The 20563-nt window shown below is 47.8% G+C and overlaps 1 long non-coding RNA gene across 2 annotated transcripts; it reads right to left on the minus strand.

Annotated features, from left to right (window-relative positions):
* Positions 1–13143: 13143 nt before the first annotated feature.
* LOC135399759 (uncharacterized) lies at positions 13144–18205 on the minus strand. Of its 2 annotated transcripts, none has more exons than XR_010424408.1 (3): positions 18134–18205; positions 13340–13509; positions 13144–13267 (listed from the first exon to the last, which is right to left on the minus strand). It is a non-coding gene; the product is annotated as an uncharacterized LOC135399759 (long non-coding RNA). The 2 variants fall into 2 exon arrangements; XR_010424409.1 differs by lacking the exon at positions 18134–18205 and adding an exon at positions 14290–14367.
* Between the last annotated feature and the right edge of the window lie 2358 nt (positions 18206–20563).

Raw genomic sequence — 20563 nt, forward strand, 5'->3', positions numbered from 1 at the left:
GTGTTCCATTAAAGTATACGCCTCGTGCAATGACTAAAGGTGGCGCTTTGTGTGGTCACGTGGCGGTGGGAAGGCGAACTTTTTGTGTGAGTCGTCCGATATTGAAACCGGTCAAAGGTGTATGTGGCGGGCGTCATGAAAATAAAAAATGCATGAATCGGTTGTGTAACTTTGCCAATTTCAATCCCTTTAAACTCCGAACGACTAATTTCTGTCCTCAGCGGTCAATAGAGCGTAGGACTATATGCAGAAGCAGGCATGTCAGCGTCATTACTATTCTTTGAGCTTTTCTTCGTGCGCACCGCACTCGCGTGTGTTTTCTTTTATACTTCTTAACCTACACCAAAGGGATGCCGAAGTCTCATTACCTGAGTCGGACAAAGCAACAAGGTCCAAGCTAATTGGAAGTTCATGTCTGAATTGAGAATACACATCACACAACACAACGCGAACGCTATACGGTCTGATTACGTCAACCAAGTAGGATCTTTGGCCTAAAAAAGACAGATAGAATCCACGGACTAGATTATTTTGTGACACGTACGTTTGACGGCCGACACCCATCTTCTTCCCCTACCCACTTCGTGTGGATTTGGTGGGAAACGGCAGATCCTTGTACCCGGTGGGGCATTCTCGGTTCCCGAAAAAAATGGTCCCTGGTTGCGTGGGCGGAAACAATGGTCCCGCGGGGTTCCGTGTGCCAAAAAATACAGCAACCGTTCTGGAGAGCCGATGAAACGGATCCTAGCCGACCAAGTGTTATCATTCGCCCTCCTGATTTATTGGGAGACATAGGATTTTTTAAATTAACATTGTTGTTAATGAACAATAAAGGCTGCACTGCCCGGTCTTTCGGTGCAACTTTCGGTCCGACATCATTATTTACGTGAAAATGGGATGTTTCGTCGCTAACGTTAGGCCTAGTTAAGATCGTGGTACCAGGAAAATAGCAAGAAGGACGATCTTTATACGTAGGATTTTGCATAATATACGTGCATTTTATTTCTGGATGGAACGAATGTTTTTAAATGCCTTAAACGGGTTGGGACACTTTCATAGATGTGGTTCATTACATCATGGACGCGTTGTACTGCACTCCAGAATACCGAAGAAAAAATAATTATCCTTCTACATATCTTACTTAGCGAGATACAAGCCCTCGAACACACTCCCGCGCAAAGCGCCGACGAGAGCTCAGTGTTGCGTCCATTCCTATTGACAGCCGTAAGCACGTGACTTCTCGTGCGCTGCCTCACTGGCAGCGGCGTCACCACGGTGTCACCACCGCAGGAGTTTCGGTATTCGCAGTGCCCATTTTCTTCACGTCTATTACTCTTTTCGTTGTGACACTTTCAACGCAAGTTCACACTAGTGCCAAAAACCGCCTTTTAGGTTTGTCTGGGATAACGTGGGATGACCTGTCTCAACCCCTTTAAGTCACAGCTCTTTCTAGACGACGGCCGCGTGAATGACGTCAAATTTGAAAGACTGTGACTTACATAGTAATGTGCAACGCGAAACCTCTGGGAGGATGCTAGTTTTCGTAAAGAACACGAAGCGTTGGGGAAAAAAACCGATGTCGCGGAGTATGCTTATGACTGCTTTAGTCACCCCAACAGATGCCATATGGATACCACATGACCAACGCACATCACCAACGGCAGCTAGGGTTGCCACCTTTCGGAGTGAAAAATACCGGATGAGGTAGAGGAGGTGGAATAGTGGGAAAGGAGGAAAGGGTCGTGGGAAAGGGAAAGTCGGGGTGACGAACGTTTTAGCTGGCTCTACACAACCAGCAACAGCTTTGCACACCCACTGCTCTTGTCCACTCTGAACACAAGACGTTGTGAATAATAATGATAATAATAATAACAATGAATAATCGTAACAATGAATAACTAAGAAAACGACTGGTGACTGCGGAGATGGGTCAGTGCTTCAGATTTATTCAAGATGTAGTAGAATGTTGAAGAGAAAACCCCGTAAAAGCCCTCATTAAAGGTCTTCAGCCAGAAATACCGGCAAAAGGCTGCCGGTATCACCTTCCTACCGGCAGAGCGCGCAAATAACCGGCCGTGCCGGTATAATACCGGCCTGGTGGCAACCCTAACGGTAGCTGAGCTATACGATACCCTATTGTTTCTGCGGAAGATATCGCATGAGAGTTCGCGGGCAGATTCGAAGGCTGCTCTATACAATGTATTACGAACATGGGGATTCGAGGATCGCTCGACCCAGTCGTCACAGATATCGTCCACCAAGCTCAGCCTATAAGTGACGAAGGTCACCGTATATCCCTGCAGTTTGTCCCGAGTCACTGTGGTTTGAGCGGGAACGAAGAGGCGGACAGAGCGGCAATAGCCGCCCATCAGCCTCGGAGGGTCGTGCGAATCGTGCTTACGAGAGAGAACAGGAGGTTACTTTTGTCTCAGGTCTTAGAACAGCGACTACATAGGGAGCAATGGAATTGGGACATCACTGACAGATCTCTCTAACGTGGAAGGTGGATCTAAACTTGTCTTTTTCAGTTCCAGACCGTTTACCATGCTACTTTACGTCCCTCCCGCGCAGGCTTGGTCTCAACATAGCATTCACTCCACAATTCAAGCACCCGATCAGTTACCGTTGATAGCAGCCTATGCTCCAAATGTGGCGTCGGGGCGCACATGTCCTGATAGAATGTGAGCTCTACGAAACGGCTATTCTTCGCACATTTCGGGTGGTAACTCAGTGTAGAAAGCAAGGCATTCGACTCCACCCCCCTGCCACGTTCCCGACATAACCCGTCATTTATGAGAAGGGTTAGGTTCAAAAACTGTAATGAGCTTGCAGAGGTATGTTCTGCAGTGAATGTGAGATCCAGGCCAGAAAGACTGCAGAAGGGAAACGATGCTATATATACTAACATGTCACAAAAATGAAACAATGCGGTGGTGGTAGCGCTGGGAGAGCTCGCCGTTGTCGGTGTCACAGAGGTGGGCAACATCACGACTAGCGGTCTGGGGTATATGTGCATCCTGGGCTGACTTCTAAGGGAACCGTGCCGACATATTTTTGACATCCCGTCTGAGGAAAACTAAGGGGGAAAAAAACCCAGACAGCACGGCCGGCACCGGGACTCAGACCCGGGTACCTCCAAGTCTCGACGTGAAATGGCAAGCACGCTAACCACTGAACCACGAGAGGTGGTAATGAAACCAGGGATCGGAACCGTTATTTTATTCAGTTCGGTTCGAGTTCGGGTTCATGTATATTGGTTCGTTTCGGGTTCAGCTACGCAGCAGCGCAAAATATCGGTTAGAACTGGTTTAAACCGGTTCAACTGCCAAAAGGATGACCTCAAAACTAATATAACTGAATGAACGTAATAGCTACCAGGACGAAATACCTCCTGCACTTGGGTTGCAGTTTTGTTCAGTTTCGATGTCGAATTGGTTTTGCAACACGGAGTCCGCTGTGTAAATCGTAGTTCCGACCTCTCAAAACGCACACTACATCTGAACCGTTTTGCGAACCGGTAGCCGCCCAAATTTATTTCGGTTCAACGCGAGAAAGAAGTATTTTGGTTCGGTTCAGTTTTCAGTTCCGGTTCTCATCATTTCACAATAAAGTTGTTGTTGTAGTTCCGGTTCAGCGAAAAATACGGGTTTGTAGCGGTTTTCGGTTCCGGGTCAGTTTCGGTTCCGATCCCTGAACGAAACAACGCCGTCTGGGATGTTAATGGACCAAGGATACATCAATGACGGTCAGGTATAATTTCACTTGACTTAGAAGCAATAGAGGTCCGTACTCTGACGCATTTCATCTGCGTGCAAAATCAGTCCATCGAACTCCGGGGTGGTGGGTCCCCAAGTCAGGCATCAAGCATTCGGCGCTGTGGGGTATCATCGAGGTGGTATCAGCACTAAACAGTAGACGCTACGGCTGTGACCCCGCCTAACCAGACCATGACCTACTTTACTAGCCTCATAATCATTTTTGACATGTATTTGTTTGTGCTGCAATCACGTCAGCATCCCCACCAACCCCTGGTGAGCTGTGCTATCATCCAGTGCCCGGTTCCACATTTGAGGAGCAACAGACGCCACATTTCTTTACAAAAAAATCAGCATAACACAATGTGCTCCAGATAAAGCTATGCGTATGTCGCTTCAAGCGCCTCATCGTATAGCAGGCATTTCCCCAAAGATAAAATAAGGCATTGTTTCCGCACGCGCACTGGAAAATTTTGTAAAGGGAACACCACCAAGGCCCACGAAGCGCCACAACACCTGTTGAAATGTGTGCCGACCCACGTACCAATAGGGACGCGATTGCGAGGTCACGGAATCACCAACCTGATTTTCTCAACAGGTATTTACCATCCGTTCAGCTCCTCACCGTGCACACAAACACACGCCCGTTTGACACTCGGCGGGACACACGGAAAGTGCAAGCAGTATGCATTGGGGAGCTATTTTGTTGGCCGCTACTTGTGAGTATTACTTAAACAAGGATCGTTGCTATTTATTCATGTATGGCGCGAAAAAGTCGATGTGTACTGGCGAATGACTCGAGTCTATACACCGTTCTGACTTCCGGTTGGGGATGCTACCTTTACGCGGTATTCACACACAGCTTTTTCTCGGCGGAATGACAGCGATTTCCACGGTCGTGATGTCAGACTGACGGGAAATCGCAGACAGACACTTCTCAATGGGATTTTGCAGTCCAGCGCGATGCTTGTCGTCCGAGGCCCTTTCGGCAAGCTTTGTAACGAACCTCTCTTGGGACCTGGGGGAACACACTCGACGGATACCTAATGTTTCGGGCGTAGAATTGAACGAATACATTTTCTCCACAGAAGGTAGTAAACGCGATACAGAACGACGTGAGGGCACGTACATACATGCGGTAGAGATGTGCGGAGCCGCATGCGGTTGCCGGGCGCACGTATGCCGCTTCTGCCCGCGACTACGGACTAAGTCTCGTGTCCTCAGAATCCCACCAAAGTTATGTTGCTGAAATCTTCTTGTCTCACTTTATATTCCTCCAAAATATTTTGCCTCTACGTGACGCGAAAGCTAGATAAAATTAATTTTTATTTTTGAGAACTGTGACGTCATGTTAGGCTCCGACGGAGCGCCCTGCTCTCATCTGGCAACGTTGTTGCCCTTCGCGTCTTCTGGGGGTTCAGTTTTTGCACTCCGTAGGCGGAGCACCACGGTGCGGAGCCCCACGCTCCGACCTTGGGGAAAACACACAGGAAGGAGAAGACAACTTTCCCATTTTCCCCTCTTTCGATCAGCGTCACGTGATTTCTCCATTACGTACCCTGCCCGGACGCCGGCGTCGTTCCTAGGAGACGAGTGCCCTCTCCAGAACATGACATCATTGCAATTTGTGGGCGTATGATTACGTCCCCGCACCTTGCGTCACCGAAACTTGTGGAGGCTCAGCAGATCTTCAAAAATTGACAGAAACGCACAGCGTTCGTGAACAGGATTGAAAGTTCGCGTATAGAATCCTTGAGGCTTCTTCTTTCCATGGGGGGGGGGGGATATATATTTATTGACTAAATAAATTACACGCTGTTTTCCGAGTCCGGAGTGGCACTTTAAACGCGAGAGCCTTTGAGGCCCCGCGTCTGACAACATGCCGAACGACAGTGAAGTCGGGTCCTCATCAATAGTTAGTTTTGGTGCATCGCCTTGGCGTACGTAAGAGATAGCACTGGTGGTTCTGCGCCCGCACAAAACAAAAGCAGAGCTTTGCGCATTGCGCAGAACCGTCACGCTATCCTTTACATCTGCAAAGATGACAGCGTACGTTATACTAAAACTCACTATTATCTTACACTTTACTTACGTGCACTCCCAAATTTTATTCCAATGTTGGCCCAAAAGTTATTTTAATGGCGTGTTCTCGCAGCAACGTTTTATAATGTAGGCGATGATGACATCGTCTTTCTCCATAAATTCGCTGGATGAATAATACGAGCCTCGTTGTGACATACCTTCCCAATCCGCGACGCTGGTGATGATCTCCGCGCGGAAGGCCGCAAGTAAAGAAGAATGTGACGCAACTTCCGTTGGCGTCCTGATTGGTCGAGGATGTGCGGCATATGCACCACCACCACCAAAAATCGTGCGTTAGTCCTAACGTTGCCCGTTTCTGTGAGGCCGACAAGGGCGAGCTCTTTCATTAGCACCATCACTGCGCGGTCCACCAAAAAGAAAAAGCGGAAAGCGAAGACCATTTTTCCCACCCCGTGGCAAGAGTTTACTACGTCGCGTTCGTGCTTCCGCGCACATTCACCACGTGTAGCGCCTTAACAGCGGCGAGCGCGAATAGACCTCTACCGAAGAAACGTCACCGTGACGTGATCATGACGTTGGTAGGCATAACGAAACCGAAACAGCTCGGACGGAGAACACCGCCGTTTCAGAAAGCCGTATTCCTTCACAAAGGTCAAGGGTTCCTTCTTTGTATTAGTGATACACACAGATATGGTCATCTTTTTAGTATCTTTGGTGTCTTCACTCGTGTTCCCGATCCGTCACGGAAAGAAAAGAAGGCTCCACCCAGGGTTGGTTGCATCGTCTCCAAAGTCAACTTCGTAATCCTGTGCGGAATGTGGTTTGTTATAATGACTTTTAGTGTGCGCTTGCTTTGTATAGAGACACCACGTGCACTCAGAGAGAAACTCGTGCCCTTCAGGCTCCTGAAGATGGAAAAGCCCGGTAGCCATCTTTAGTAAGGGCCATCGAAAAGATAGGGCTACCGATAGAATGGTGCAGAACAAGGCCATGCAACTAATAATATGCAAGGAATTGCACAAAAACGTTACAATATAAAAAATTATATTTATACTATATTGATTTTTTTGCTACAGTACTTCCAGTCTACCAAGTTGGCGGCGCTGTTGTACCATCTGACGTCATTTGTTTGTAAACAGGGAGAGGTCTATTCCCGACGTGTCTTACGCTCACGCGAGGTGGCGTTCATCAAATTGCTTACCTGGACTCGTCGTTCGTTCGTAGGAGCTCATTTTATTCGTTTCAGAATACGTCACAGCTAAAAGAAATGGGGGGAATCACTTCAGTGCTTCTGTAAGCCGAGTGGAAAATCGATGAGCTCTCGCCATTTTTCCGTCGAGAAAACCCCTATGCGGTTACGGCTTTACAGGTGGTGTCCGCGAGGAATACGAAATTCTAACGTTAATGTGATATCCACTTGGACATGGCTTCCACGAAGAAAACACCAAAAAAGTTTCCCAAAATTCGTTCGTGTTTTTTCATAAAACATCAAAAACATCGATTTCGAAACCAACTGCCGGCTTCCGCTTGAAACGGCACTTCCCTACTTCGCCTCTTCCGGTGACGTAACTGGCATTGCCGGCGAGATCCCCAATCGCTCAGATGACGGCGTCGCCAGGCTGATTGCGGTCCGATACTACCGAAAGCGTGAACGCAGATGTGTCCAGCGACCGTTCGGCAGCAGATTGCGAGTCGGAAGGCCGCATTTTGTGACGCACATCCTCCCTTCATAACCGACTCCAGTGACGTTGGTCCGAACACTGTTGCCGAGTTTACCTGGGAGCGCACAACCGCCTGCAAAATCCGATTAAATTCATTTTCTAATGTTTGCGACTGTTTCGAAACGAAATATCCCAGTTACGTGTATGTCAGGCACCCACTATATATCCCGACTGCACCCTCAGTTCCAACTGCGTTTTTTTGTTCATAGAAGGGCTCAAAAGAACATGTGAGAAGGAGTAAGGATTGAGATAACAATCCCATGAATTCACACACACACACACAAAAAAAAAAAAAAAAACCTACCTGTGTAGCGTGCTATGCTGGTCCGTAAGATAGCTTACAGTCTCGCAGGTCAGCAAAGACCCTCTCCCGCAGGCAGTACGATGTCACTTCATCCACCCAACAGGGCGGTGCTTGCTTTCGTTTTTCGTTCCTGCTCTTTTTCTTTCTTTTTTTCTTTCTGCGCGTTCCGTATCATACACAGAACAGTCGACAGATTGTCTTGCTCCCGCGCTGCTACAGACTCTCAGCAGTTAATCAAAGTTTGCGGAGAGCTGTCATCACAACGTGCCTAGGGTGCCTCAATACCAGCTCCCTCTGCATAGGGTCAAGACAACCGCGTCGTCTGCTACGAATTTCCGCCATCTTTATGCCAGCGCGCAGCTCGCGGTGCGCTCACAAAAGTGTAGCTATACGCTTAGCTACATATTACATTTTGGAGTTGAGTCATAGCAGAGGAGGTTTGGAAAACAGGGTGAAACAGAGCATTCGTGTATGGTAGGCGTTGGCGTAAACATGGTGGCTTTGCGGCATTTGCCTCTACAAAGAGTGACTCCACCCTACACAAAGGGATCTAGTGTAGGGCACCCTAAACGCGCCTGAAGAGGCTGGGAGAGTTCACCGCCGCTGCGCATTCCTTTTTTTTTTTTTTTCAGGAAATGCGAGTTTCCCAAGAGAAATATTTTGCGCGAAGGTTCCTGAAGGTAGCATATTCATCTTAGGCGGTGAAAAAACTCCATGTATCGAGGTGTCCTCCATGCTCCTTTGACACCACAGCGGCATGGCTGCCGGTGAATATGCTTTTCAAGTAGGTCAGCCTTTCGCGCCGCCCTCAGCTTTTCCCTTTTCCCTCGTGCACGTAGAACGGTCTCATCGGGTCGCTCTTAAATAAGGCACTACAACAACTGCACGTGAGGTAATGTCACCATGTCATGAAGCCGTGTCAGGTCATACCGTGAGGGCATGTGAGGCCATGTCATGTAGAGACTGGGGGGTACCCGGGTTCGAATCCCGGTGCCGGCTGTGTGTGTCTGGGGTTTTCCTGAGCTTTCCTCAGACGGTTTCAGATAAAATTCACCACAGTTCCCTTAGAAGTCGGCCCAGGACGCACATTCCCCCAGGACGTTAGTCGCGACGTTGCCCACCTCTGTGAGGCCGACAACGGCGAGCACTTTCACCACCGCCATCACCACAACCACCACGTTGGTTCATCTTTATCACCGTAGTGTTGTGGCCCGTCCGCGAATGCCCCCTTATTGCTGCTTTCTGGGTGAACAGACGCTTCGTTCACGTGCTTTCTCCAACCTCTGTGCCCCGTTTTTCTTTCTTTTCTATCTTTTTCGTCTATAGACATCACGGCGCCCACTTCTGTGTGACCAACAACGGCGTGCTGATCCAGCCATTACCCCCCCCCCCCCCCCCGCCCTCAACCTCTGTAAGGCCGACAGTGGCAACAATCATCATCACCACCACCAACAACAACCTTTTCTTTCTCTCATGCGCAGGGAAGTACTATCGTAGCATATTTTGGTGCCCCAAGCATTTCGGGACGCACAAGTCATTCGCGCTCTTCGCAGTCTCTCTTACCGGTCTTCTCAATCATTCAGGCACGAAGCTGGTGATGTCTACAATGACATTTGCGGAGCGAGACGAGCCCATAAAGCCTCTAAACGCCTACCGAAGGATGGGATTCTATCTATGTTTCGGTGGCCGTGGTGGTGACGACACTGGAGGCAGCTTGCCTTTGTTGGCGTCAGAGCTATACCTGGGGATGAGGTGGTGACGTGGGTCAAGGGTGTTAAAGTAACACAGAAGTCATTTTTAACACCCTGTTTTCTTTCTATAACTCTGTTAAATAGGCCAATAAAATGCACCATGAGCAGTAATTCACCCCGCAGAGTCTAATTATCGCAGAAATTGAATTTAAAGTATGCCGCAAAAAGCGACTGTGCGCAGTGGTGGCGGAGAGCCAGCCTGTGACCTTGCGCTTACGCTACACCGTCCACGCTCGCTGATTTGTTCAGAGTATAGTCTGCTAGCCAGCTGTTCAAGGCTCTGAAGAAGCATTGCCCACAGGGAAACTCCTGCGGGACAATTAAATCCGCCATGACCACGGTCGCCCTTTCATTTCCTAATCTCCCCCGAAGGAACAGGTTTACCGACTGCAAAAGAAGAAAGCCCTCAGGCAAAAAAGGAAAAGGCGCGCGCTGACCTCGACTGACGGCGCAGACGTTATGACGTCCTTAGGTCGTCCCTCTCGTCCTTGTTACACCCCAAGGGGGGGGGGGGGAGTTAGAGGGAACGAACGTGGCTGTGTACGAACCCTACTAGGGTTCGAAGCTAGTTAGCTAGGGTTCGAGTCCCACAGCTGGCTAACCTTTTCGGTGACTTTCATCTTTCGTCGTTAATTTCTTAAGCAATTTGAGGCTTTGTATGTATTTGTCCTTTCTATGTTGTTCCAGCCTCAGAACATCAGTTCTCTCATGTTTAACAGTTGCCGATTGCGTCGCTCCCGTTGTATGAATGTGTGTATGATGTAAGAGTGAAAGGGGGATGAGTGACAGAGAGTGTTGATGTGCCCCTTCAGATGACGCGCCCTTTGAAGTCGCTTGGGAGGTGTGTTAGCTTAGCTCAATTGGTAGAGCCCTGGACCGGTAATCCAGAAGATGTGGGTTCGAGTCCTACAGCTGGCTAACCTTTTCAGTGACTTCCATCTTTCATCGTTAATTTCTTAGGCAATTTGAGGCTTTGTATGTTGTCCTTTCTATGTTGTTCCAGCCTCAGAACATCAGTTCTCTGATGTTTAATAGAATTTCATATTCGATTATGAATTCTAATTGAATACGCAATTATTGGCTTCGGTATTAGAAACATCCGAGCAATCGCGCATCCCTAGTGTATATGCATGTGCACCTAACGTACACCCCCTGTATGTTGGAAGCAATTACTGGCAAGAGTGCCTCCAGGTCAGTCTCATGGATTCCGAACCCCTGAATTTAATGGAGTCTTTGTTTGCAGTGTGCATGAACACGGCCGTATCATTAATCAACCTCATATGGCACCTCGTCTTTTCAGGTTGCTTCGTTCTCACGTTGCACCAAGTTGATGGTAGCGGACGAATAGCACTGGGCAGTTCTGCCGAACTTGAGAAGAAACTGGAAACGAAGGGAGAACTCCGCAAAAGTTTGAGTTTTGGAGGGGACGATGATAGTGATCCCGAAAGCTCTGGCGGTAGCAGGCGGCGAAGCAGCAAACGCAGAGGCGAGAGTGGAGGCGATGGTGGAGCTGGCATCGGAATTGGAATAGGAGGCGATGGAGGCGACGGAGGGGACGGAGGAGATGGTGGAACTGGCATCGGAATTGGAATAGGAGGCGATGGAGGCGATGGCAGCGACGGAGGGGACGGAGGAGATGGTGGATCCGGCACAGGAGTTGGAGTGGGAGGATCAGGTGGTAATGTAGGGCTGTCCGGCAACGGCGGAAATGGAGGAGCTGGCACAGCAGTTGGAATAGGAGGATCAGGTGGTAATGGAGGCTTTTTCGGCAACGGCGGAAATGGAGGGTCCGGCACGGGAGTTGGAGTAGGAGGACAAGGTGGCAATGGCGGAGGAACAATAATTATTCCTGGATGAAATGCAGCTGGTCGGGATATAGAATTATGGCAGTAGTCTTGAAGCATTCTTGTGATTTATTGTTTCGCTGTAGAAAAAGCTTTGATATATTTTCTTCGTAACTGCGCGACTTCTTAACTTGCAAATACCCATTGTGAATATTTCCTCGCTTTGGTTATATGCAGTTCAATTGTGGAATAAAGATCGTATCAGAAGTACGCATTTGATACTGGGCATTCGTACTAAATTGAACATCAATATATGAAGTGGTTCTGTGGAAATGGAAGCGTGCGATGAAGTCATGAGGCAACTGTTGTATTTTTCCTGAGTAGGGGAGGAGGATGGACACACGCTAGGAGAAGCAAGAACTTTGCTTCTCCTGTTGGTCATGTTGTAGGCTTTTCCTACCATTCCAGAGAGCCAGTTGCTTCCTCAGTGTTCCATTAAAGTATATCGCTGTGCTCTCTGGGTGTTTTGATTGATTGGCTTGATTTGATTGACTTAATTTCCTTTAGACGCTTTAAAACCCTGGGTCAGATCTTCTGTTGGGGGGTAAGAAAGATTTGATTGGTTCCGAAATGGGAGAGGATGATCAGTGACGACGCCAGAATAACAAGAAAATGAACGCGCTGCCTCTACCCACTTTCGGCCGCACGTCCGCGCTTGTCGTATTCTGTTCATCTATATTGCGAAATGATAGAACGGAACCTTCTTCCCATCCTGGAAGATAAAAACGTGCCGCTATGTACTGCGCATCTGTACAAGATGGACGCCGGAGGTCTCAAAAAGCCACGTGTTTCCCACATTGTAGTATGACCTGACACAATGTATGGCTAGGCAACCTCTCTCGGCGCTTTTAGCAGCGTCCCAAGCAGCACAATGTATCGAAAGTCGAGTGCAATAGGGGTGGACGGTATGTGTCTTATCAATGTTCTTTAGTTTCAGGAGTTTGTTCAAGGCCCTCCACCCACACATCCATCCCTATTGCACACGACTTTCAGTACATTGTGCTGCTTGGGGTGCCATCTGCGGGTACATTACAGTGCAGGATACATACGTTACAAGGACGAGACGTGCAAAACGCGTCATGAAGGGTTGTCCATTCTCGATCGAAACGAAAATGTTAGTAGACCATGGAAGTTGCGGCACGCTCTGGAGGGCAGCCGGAGATCCAACCGAAATCGTGAGAAGAAGGTGTTAGACAACGAAACTTACACATAAATTGTACCTGCAAACATGAAAGCCTCTGTTGTCTGTCCTTTGTTCGTTTATCGTAGTTCTTCATGTATCACCGAAAACGTTGATATTTTCTTCACAAGTTCGTACAAGGAGCTCCGGACAAGGACATGATCATCAGCGTACAGAATAAGCGCACCTCGACATGGATAAACGACCGACTGTGGGTGAAAGCATCTTGGGTTTGAATAAATGCTAGCCAAATGGCAACGCGTCAACATTGAATGTTCATCTGTGGACGGTAATAGCTTATCCGACCAAAATACTGAGGTGTTTCCTTTAGGAATCAGCAATTTCTCGGCCTCTTTCACTTCGGGGCTGAACGTAGGTGAGGATGCGGTTTCAGTTTGCCTTAGCTCAGTTTGCAGTAATGGTAGAGAAATACCTGAAACAAACAGATAAACGAACAAAAAGAAAACAAAACAAATCGTAGGCCACACTATTGAGGCTGGTCACTCTACGACACTTGATTTGGTGACGCCGTCCGAATGCCTTACTATTGTCTTTCTGGAGGATTTCGAAGGTACACTGTTTGCTGAGTGCGTATCGGTAGTGTGTCACGGCTCATACAGGACCACTTCTCCATTCCAAACTGATCTATGCTTCCATGATAGGAAAAGCCTGAGCGATGGGCAAGACACGTAAGCAAACACAAACACGAAGTTTTGTGATCTTTAACACTTTGGATTTTACCTCAGTGTCGTCTTCGTCCCTTCCGATTCCACGTCTTCATGCACTGTGGACGTTGTGCAAAGTTGGACACAATTTGGTCCAACTCAGGGCACACGTGTGTTTCCTTAGTTTGCGTCTCCGATCCAAGGAAAAGCCACCGCCTCCGCCTCCGGGGTTCTTCTTCTTCGAAACTTTCAATAATAAAAAATAACAAAGACGGTTAACTGTTTACTATATATATAAAAACAAGACTTTCGTGCAGTAGGCTGCACTTCTTCAGGTTTGAGGACCTGTTACAAGTGGTGAAGCATATATCGAAAATCAAGTCACATGGTACAAGAGAAAAGGGTAAGGGTGAAGAGAACTACAAACGCAATACAAATATCAACAAAAATGAAAAACAAAACGCAATAAATAGGAGGCGGCTGGACAAGGTCAGACAGACATACAGACGAGTCGGAGTTGTACGTGGAGGAAACCAATGAACATCACATGAATAGGCACAGCAGCCAGTTGGCACAAAGAGCTTTAGAATGCGTACGGGGAATTAGGGCTCAAGAGCGAAGGATTGAGGACACACAGCACCTTGATGGCTAAGAGCTTCCAGACTCTGGGAAAGTAACGTGGAGTTGGTGTCTTACTGATTGTGTATCATCGTGTATGATGTGAAAAATGGCAGACAAGTGATAATACAATAAACACATACAATAAATACAATAGACTCATAGTATAAAGGACTGTAATGGGCCGCCGTACACGTTGATGCCGTGCGGCTGTAACGTTGCAAATTTCGAAATGAAAAAGAATTCTCGATTTTTGCGTTTGATGTCATTGGCGTACCCGGAAACTTTCAATACAAAGAAAAGGATTCTGCAAGCTCATAGGCATGCTCTCCGAACTCAGATAAATTATCTGAGCTGCGCAGCCAATATGCTGTGTGACCTACTTTTCGGTCCGCACTTTCAACATACCCAAGAATTTTCCCATTGGCAACGTTGTCAAGAAAAAGAATTCGCTTCTCTTTGGTCAGTCCTCCGTCGCTCGGGTCCCAAACCTGCTGCAAAACGCCGTGAAGAGCCGGTCCATTTATCGATTCTCCCCGTCAATCCTGCAAGTGTGCATCTGTCCGTCGCACCTCACAGACCTTCTCTCCAAAACGCCAAAGTTCTGCCTTAATGTGAAACCTTCAAAGTTCGACTTCATCTCCGACGTGGCCCTCATAGCTTCTAAGCTGCAATGTGGTTCCCAGAAACATGCTTTCATTGAAAATTCGATTACCAAGCTTTCCCATTGCACGGGTCCCCGCTACAGTGTCAAGCCCCGTTCTGTTGTTTCGGCACAGGAGGAGTTGCAGGCTAAAAATCTGGTCTTCCTTCAAACTGACAAATCTGGCCGTTTTGGTGTTCTGCCGAGAGAAGACTTCTTAAAAACGCGGTCGACGCGATTGACAAGCTGTTGGTGCCTTTCATTGGGAACCTTCGATCTTTGAAAAGGGATGTTTTGAATATTTTGAATGAAAACGAAATGTCAGCCTTGGTAAAGAGTATCAAAGGAACTGCTTCTTGCACTTTCTCTTCAAAATTTTTATTGAAGGATCATAAACCCAATCTACCCCTGAATGAAAATAGCACATGGCAGAAGATGGTTTCAACCTTCATCCAGAAATCATTGCCAGTTTTAGATGTACCCAACTCCTTACCTCTGAGGAACTCTCAAGATTTTGTCAAAATGCTTTTGCCGTTTCATGGTTCCGAAATGTTTGCGATGTCATTGGATGTCAAAGATCTGTACTATTCTCTTAGGAAACCTTTGCTGTTGAAACGGGTTTCGGATCTTTTGAACTCAAATCTGGTACGTTTCCAGTCTCACTCTGGCATTGCAATAAGTTATTTTTTGGAATTGCTGAATTTGTATTTGGATTTTAATGTAACTTGCATAGATGGCGTTTTATACACCCAAAAGGATGGTGTTTTCATAGGTTCGTCTGTTGCACCGTTCCTATCTGAAATCTATTTAGGTTGCCTCGACTCTCATTTAAGTGCTTTTGTAAATTCGTGTTTGCCTGACACTGTTTTGGTGGCTAGATACGTTGATGATCTGATATTTATGTCTCGTTCCCGCTCCTGCTTGGTAGAACTGCAACGTGTGGCTCGTGAGTCGGCCCCCGAATTAACATTTACGGAAGAGCATCCTACCGACGGGAAGTTAAAGTTTTTAGATTTGACCTTACACTTCAAAGGTAGGTTATGCTGGGAATATGGTGCATCAAGTAAAAAACCCCTTCTGCCAAGGAGTTGCCATTCTAAGTTGGTGAAAAATAGTTAGATAGTTCCTTGATAACCAGTGCTTTGACCAAATCTTACTCGCATTTTGTGTTCAGTGCTCTCAAGCTACAGATCGCCAAATTACAAAGAGCAGGATATGAGTTTAAGCTAATACAGCAAAATCTACTTGCTCAGTTTCAAGCTCGCCCGAAACGCTTAATGGAAGAAAATGAGAAAAACAAGAAAATTGCAGTAGTTCCGTACTACCACAAGACTTCACATAATTTGAAGGCTATGTCGAATGAGATGGGGGTCCGTCTCCTCTTTAGGAACAACTTCAGGTTAGATCGTTTAACGCCTTTTTCAAAACCAGAGTCTGCCTGTAATGTTGAACACAGATCCATCAAGTTTGTTCCTTGTGCAAAAAATGTTGTATATAGAATCCCGTTAGCTTGTGGCTTTGTATACATAGGTCAAACATCTCAATGCGTTAACCAAATGTTGGGCCAGCATAAAAACAGCCCAGATTCAAATTTGTTGGATCATCTAAGAATCTGTAATAATTGTCAACCCCTATGGTCCCAGACGGCGGTGCTGGAGTGGGAACCAGACAGGCGAAAACGTCTTTTGAGAGAAGCGTTGGCCATACAGAGTGTGGGCAATTGTATTAGTGTGCCGTCTGTATGTATCCACCCGGCCTTCAAGCGCCTCCTTTGACCTCCTTCAACTCATTTTGTCCTCAATTCCCTATTCCCCTCTCTCTGTCTTCCCTCGCACCGTCTACATGTTCATGAAGTTCGTTGTTATCAATTAAACGTCTTGCTGGTCTTGAGCCTTCGTGTTTGTGTTTGTTTACGTGTCTTGCCCATCGCTCAGGCTTGCCTATCATGGAATTTATCCACCAGTAGAACGAACTTTCTACGCGTGTGGGGGTAGAGTATCGCCCCCTGGGGAGAGGATCTCCCCAATCGTCATAATAAAATAAAGTTGCTATTCCCAATTTGAATATGAAATAAATTTATTGTTGTACAGCTCGAAGAAGAGTTAACTTGAACGCGCCTCCGACCTGCGGAGCGGGAAGAGATCCACCCTAGCGGCACTTAGGCGAAATGAAGGGAAAGAGTGTTTCGACTGTCCCACTTGTCCTGCGAGTGTGTCCGCCATGCCATGAGCTGTTGACTTGGCATCGCATTACCATTGCATCCTTGCGATATCGGCCAGCATACAACAGAGCAGAGTTGCAGAGTTGCCACTCCGGGGTTGGAATGATTCCGGACTCATTCCAGATTTATCAGAGCCCGGAATGGAATTGGAATGTAATGGTCTGGGTGCCACTCGGTCAAGGGCAATGGTTTGGTTTGGTTTTAAGAAAAAATAAAATTGAGATTTTGCCTTCACTAGTGTGAGCCCCGCAACCCCACATCACTTGCACCAGTTACTTTAGTGGAAAACTCCTGTAACGATGATGCCAATGAAGAGGAGGAGTAGAGGAGGAGGGCGAAATAACCTTGTCTTTGTGCTTTTTCCGTGCTGGGTAATGTCAATCTCCTCTATAGCACTGCTTGACTAGCTAGTACGGTTACCGGTCCTAATTGTTTTATTGGTGGAATTAAAGGAATTGAAAGGGGTTGCCAAGCCATTCCAGGAGTGAGAATTGACCATACATTTTCATTCCGAGGAATTGAAAGGAATGGAATTATCACGAACCTTCATTCCTCGGAATGGAATTGGAATGGAATGGGTGATCCCATTCCGCAACCCTGATTGAGAGACCACTTTTGTCTTAAACACTTTTACAAATAGCATGACAAGCAACCAATTATTATGACAGTCACTGCAATAAGCTGACAACAAAGTCCGGACACAAAGGAGCTATCCCAGCCAAACGACACCACCGCAACGGAGACACCAGTTCTTCGTCACCACTCAACAATGAGGCAGTAAACAATGCACGAAAAAAGGGTGATCCTCTTGGTCTGGTTACGACTTAATACTGAACATGAGCGCGAAGCTGATTCAACGACATGACTCTACACTTCCTGACTGTACCGGGCTGCAGTATACCCACGCAGTATAGCGACCGAGTGCGCATACACACCGATGACAACACTGCCTGTGTAATATGTTCTCTGAAGCATATTATGCAACTCAAACTATATATTTCCGGCCGAGTAAAATACAAGTGTCTTCGCTTGAGCCTCAGAAGAACCATCAAACAACCTGCATGAAGTGCTGGTTTCGTGCAAAAGACATTTCTGAATCTTCAAATGAATGTACAGAATGAAGCCAAGTTATTCCTTGATAACGAATGACCCATCCGTGAAAAGGTAAGCCCTACATTTTTGCCCTTACGGTTGGTAGAGCAGTAATTGCAGCAAGCTGGCATGATCGCTGCGGCGACTGTTTTGGGTATACAGCAAGATGGCGGCCGGTGGCCCCTATCCGCGATCCAGCCATTTACAGTAGAGATCAGTAAAACTCAGTGGTGTGAACCGGGCTAGGCCAAGATACGGTGGATTAATTATTATTCTGCTCATTATCCTATTCTTACCGATGTGTGCTGCATGGATGTTGTTGAGTACAGTTTTCGCGCATCACAAGCGGGGCCACAACTCTATTCCACCGCATAATGATGTCGTCCTTCACGTGGATATCATCTCGATAGCGATAATGTTACTAGTGAAAGTATAGTTGTGCTTTATGCTCCGGCCATCCTGATTGAACATATTTGTCAAGAATTTGTAGATTCGTTAGGATGAGTGCGTTGTAGGAAGACAGCTCTCCTTATTGGGAGGGGGCTGAGGGGAGCGTCTACTTATTCTGAAAAGAAAAGTCAGCCAGAAAAGACGGCTTGCAATTCCTAAAGAAGAGAGATATGTTTAATGGTCGAAAAAAGGGAAAACGGAAGGGCTAGCCATACACCGGGCTCGGTATTCTAAAAAAAAAGAAGGAAGAAAAATAAACATAGTACACAGGGAAGCATATTGAAATATAGGCGAAGACAGCTCCAGCACAAGGCGCTGTGCAGTTTCTCTTTGTATGAAGTTTGAGTCTACGTTTGATGTATGCAAAAGGACCCCGCAGTGCCATTCCATGCCAGACCAATAAGCTGTGCACCACTGTTTCGAAGAAGGAGAAGAGGAAGATTCTTGCGCTTGTTGAGTAGTGCAGCATTAAAGCTGTTCGCCATCGTTTCTGAGCCTTTCATCCTAGATTTTTGGTGCCGAAACCCGGGAAGCGTAGCCTGAATCATTGATGGAAGGATTCCAGGAACGGGAAAATGGCGTAGTCACGGTCCCTTGACCGCTCCTCTCGGCTCCGAGCGATCGAGGGGCTGCGGCGTAGTAATGGTTCCGGCTGTTTTCAGCCAGAACGAGAGCTGCGCATGCGCTGCGCATTCTCAAGCAAATTGTCCAGTAGGGCCAAGTAGTACCGGGAAGGAAAGCTCTGGGTTGCCCAGATGAGCGACACGGCGCCGGAGACTGCACCGGTGGCCGACGTTCCGCTTGCAGGCGACAAGGATGTGTTGCACATCTTCTTCTACATGACACGTCGGGCAAAGAGGAGAAGAATTTTGCCGCGGCATCTAGCGGGTGTTCCCGTGGAGGTCGACATGGCTCGGGACCCATTGAAACCACACAGTGTGACCCGAGGACAGGAACTTCATTGTACATTGCAAGGATCATGTACTGCACATCGCAGACGATCTCGACAGAGTAAGATCCTGTAGCAGACAGCGTGTTAGGAAACGAAGATGTTTATTGAAGCCGTCTGGCTACCAACTGAAGAATACCGGCACGGAGGCCGGGTGTTAAATTCCACGGGTCGCGCGCTGTGAGGCCGGGGCGATGGCGCTGCGGTCGCTACAATCCCATTACAGCTAGGGCTGCTTTACTGTCAGTGAGTACCGTCCACGCTCTAGGCAGAGAAGCGGACACATACTTCAAGGCGGCATAACAGCGAACAGCTCAGCTTCTACAGGAGATGTTTCATAGGGAAGCAGAGACGCATGCGCGAGGGCGTCGTTAGGGACTTAGTACGCCACCTTGCTGTACTGATCCGTCAGTGAACACTGCCGTTCTATGCCTATGGAAGGTACGAACGTGGCTCAGGGCAAGTTGACATGCAGCGACTCAGTGTCCACGTCGGTGCGAGGCATACGTAGCAGAGGTGGTAATGTGAGGGATGTAGCTATTTAGACGAGGGAGACTAAATGCTGACGACGGGTAATCACACAGATATCTCCGCAGTAATGATGGGTGTGTCGGCTGACGAAGCGGTTGTAAGCACCAATGATTTGTTTGTCGCGCAGACCCTGGGCTGCAGGTTCTCGCGACTCTGCCAAAACGGACGTCTCTGCTGTCTTGAGCACACCAGAGGAAAGGCGAATGCTTCTATAGTTTTAGCATTGAGTAATGCCCTGTCTCCGGAAGTACAGAGCTAGTGTAACACTGGGAGGCTATATCTTACGAGCACCGACGAAGAATGGATCTGACGGAGGTCAGCGCGCGGACCCCAAGGATGATCCCCAAAGATGTCGGATGACATTGTCAAACTTCTTGCTGGTTGCACCAATCGCCCTAATTTTCCGTGTCCATGTGAGCCCGCGGTCAATTATCAAGCCGAGGTAGCGGACATGGGAGACGAACTGCCGAGCAGGGCCCTCTACGAATTTCGCGGAATTATGTATTTGCGGGAAGAGCGGCACGTAAACGCCATCGCTATGGTCTTACTTGGCGAGATGGAGGGGCCGTAGTCAGCGAGATAGGAGAACGTGGCGTTCAGGCCGTGCTGCAAACGACGCTGAAGAGCATCGCGGCGTGCAGCAGAAGTCCATATGCAGATGTCGTCGGCGTAGAGAGTGATGCTACGTTCACACTACATCATCGAAAGACGCGAACGTGGAGAGTTCATTCCCCGCTTTTACAGCACTCGCGACCCTCTCGTTCAGACTGTGCTCCGAACGCCGGGAATGCCGGCA

The sequence above is a fragment of the Ornithodoros turicata genome, chromosome 7 (assembly GCF_037126465.1).
Source record: "Ornithodoros turicata isolate Travis chromosome 7, ASM3712646v1, whole genome shotgun sequence".
Classification (NCBI taxonomy): Eukaryota; Metazoa; Arthropoda; class Arachnida; order Ixodida; family Argasidae; genus Ornithodoros; species Ornithodoros turicata.